Genomic DNA, 3,347 nt, shown 5'->3' on the forward strand with positions numbered 1-3,347 from the left:
TGCCTTCCTGAAAATCCCTGATAAGAATCTGGGGCAGAGCCTGGACACAAACCCAGGGTCTCCAAGTCCCAGGCCAGTGTTCCCCCAGTGCCCCAGGGTGGGGACTCTGGGGTCCTGGCCCTGCCAGGTCTTAAGAGTCACAGGAACTCAGACGCTGTAGCCTCGCTCAGTTTGGCAGCTGCCAGGGAAAACCGGCATGTTTTCCCACTTTCTTAGTTGGGCAAAACCTTTGATCTCCCCCATGGGCGGCTTCACCAAGTTAATCCTTCTTGACCTGTTTCCATCTCTTGTGTACTTTCTCTTGCACCTTAAACCTCCTTATGAAAAACCAATAAAAAAGCTCAGGGCTCAAAACCCCCGAGGCTGTCAGTGTGTACTCCTCGCATCTTGGCAAACAGTCAGCTCCAGCCGCCCACATTCAGATTTCTGCACTCTTAAGAGGCATTTGATGAAATTTAAGAAAGCAGTAAGTTAAAATTACCCACTGGGATGCCAAAAGGTGGAATTTACTTAGAGAATTAAGTCCTTTAATCACTCCCTCTGTGAGCACCACGTTCCCAGCCTAGCCACGTGCTGGTTCCCTGCCAGGAAGGCACAGGGACCGGGTACCTCTGTGAGGCATGTCAGAAGCAGGGTCCTAATTAGGGTCTTGGAGAAACTCGGGGCTGGGCAACTGAGTGACCCGGGGCAGTCTATTCCCTCCAGCAAGAGTGAGGGGAAGGTAGGGACAGAGAGCGGAGGCAGTGACCTCAAAGACAGGGCTTCTGAGAAGAGTGCTAGTGATTTTATAAAAGGAGGAACGAAACTCGAACTTCTTTACAAGTAAACTCAGTCACTGCTTAAGATGAAAGCAAGACGGAAGCCACATGCCAGGGAATGTCCTCGACGCCTCTTTCTAGCCTGTGCCACATTAGCCACTGTCATCTCTGCCATGATTGCAACAGGCTTCTAAGTCCTTCCATGCCTGCTAGCCCTTCTCCAGGGAGCGTCTAGAAGGATCTTTGAAAAAACATAAATACACCGCCAGCATAGCTCAGTGGTTGAGCATCGATCTATGAACCAGGAGGTCACTGTTTGATTCCAGTCAGCTCAGGTTTCGGCCTCTATCCCCAGTGTGGGGCGTGCAGGAGGCAGCTGATCAATGACTCATCATTGACGTTTCTATCTCTCTATCCCTTTCCCTTCCTCTCTAAAATCAATAAAAATATATTTTTTACAAAAAGAAAGAAAATCACGACTGAGAGCACGTCACATCCTCCTCATACCTGCTAAGGCCTGTCATTGATCCTAGAATAAACCCAGGCTTTTTACTCTGGCCTTCGGAGATGTACATTGCCTAGTCTCTCCACGCCCGCCTCCCATGCTTATCTTCAGCCAGGACCTTTGAGAGAGCTACAGTCATTTTGTGTCCACAGAGCCCCAGGCAGATATGACATATGGGATCATTCTGGAAGGACTGACCTATATTTTAGGTCTGGGGTTCCCACAGATGAAGTTTAACCTATGAACACACCATCAGAATCCTCCAAACACAGAAAACCAAGTGCGGTGAGTGAGGGTAGGCAGAAACACACAAAACACAGTGAAACAGATGTTGATGTCCAAATTCTGCAGCAACTGAAAAGATTTAGTGTAGTGCAAATTTGTTTCATATATTTAAAAACAAAAGCAGGAGGGTAAGGTATGACTAAAGAGCAAGGCTATTATAACTGACCAGGAAGATTTAAAGAGAGTCAAACAGAATGTCTAGAATTATGTATATCAGTGAATAAAATTCAGGAAGATGAACTAAGTACCAAAGCAGAGACAATTAGCAACATGGAAAATGATGTAACCAAAAAAACTACACAGACTTCAGCAGAGACAAGGAGGTTGAAACAGGAAGAAGTTAAAAGATTAGAAAATCACAGGAGAGTCAGAAAGTGGGGAAGCAGCCTTATTTGAGAGAAAATGGCTGAAATTTTCTATTGTTGATGGAAGACACAAATGCACCATTAAAGTAAGTGCACTGCGTACCTAAAGAAGGGGCTACACAAATGTCAGAAAAAACACCTTAAATTCAGACGGGAGCAGACACATCACCGACCAAAGCGACAGTGGCTCTAGGGAAGCACCTGAAGGTAACCAGGGGAAGTCGCCATTTGCCTGCGAGTGGTCCCCATAAAAACATCTCTCCAGAATGAGAGTGAAACAAAGACATTTTATCTGAATAAATCTGGAAGGATTTACCAGGAGCCAAATTTCTAAAGGAAGGAAAGAAATGTGACCATGGAAACATGCACATGTATAAAATAAAAGGAAGATTTGATTGGTGAGGCTCAAAAAAAGCAAGCAAGCTAGTAACAGACTGACATTCACAGCACTGAAGTTTGAGGGCTGATCCGAGCTAAATGGCCTCACAGGCCAAGCTGGGAGGCCTGAGGCCACCCGTTTCCAGGTGTGTGTGGCACTGGTATGGCTTCTTCCCTAAGAGTCAGACGGACTCCACTGTGCCTCATCTGGTCCCTGAGTTTCCTTTGTGGAAGGGTCTGAATGAAAAATTCAAGATTTTAAACAGATAGAGGGCGACTCAGGTTACCCGTTTCTTCTTGAGTGAACTGTGGAATTTGTCCATTTTGTCCTGTTGACAATAACGGCATAAAATTACCCATACTATTCTGAGTCTTTAAATATGTGTGGAACCTGTAATGATGTCACTTCCCTCATACCTGGTACCATAATCCATGTTTTCTCTCTTTTTCTACTTATCCAGGCAGGAGCTTTACCTGGTTTTATTAACCATCTCTAGGAACAATCTTTTGTTTATTAATTGTTTTTCTTTTTTTCTATTACATTGATTTTTTTTCTCTAATATTTATTATATTCCATTTACTTTGGGTTTAATTTGCTTTTTTAGTTTCTCAAGGTGGATGTTGAAGACACTGAAACCTTTTTTCTAGCCTAGGTTTTCAGTGCAGTGAATTTCCACCTTCTGCTTTAGCTGTACGTTCATCTATACAAATATCACAAAAAAATTTTAAATTTTTTTTATTGATTTCAGAGAGGAAGGGAGAAGGAGAGAGAGATAGAAACATCAATGATGAGAGAGAATCATTGATTGGCTGCCTCCTGCCTGCCCCACACCAGGGATGTTCCCTGATCAGGAACCGAACTATTACCTCCTGGTTTATAGGTCCATACTCAACCACTGAGCCACATCAGCGGGGCCAAATATCACAAACTTTGATAATTTTTGTTTTAATTTTCATTTAGTTCAAATTACTTTCTAATTTCCCTTTTGATTCTTCTTTGATCTAGGAGTTATTTCAGAATGTGATATTTAATTTCAAAATATTTAGAGCTCCCCT

Source organism: Myotis davidii, unplaced genomic scaffold (assembly GCF_000327345.1).
Source record: "Myotis davidii unplaced genomic scaffold, ASM32734v1 scaffold135, whole genome shotgun sequence".
Classification (NCBI taxonomy): Eukaryota; Metazoa; Chordata; class Mammalia; order Chiroptera; family Vespertilionidae; genus Myotis; species Myotis davidii.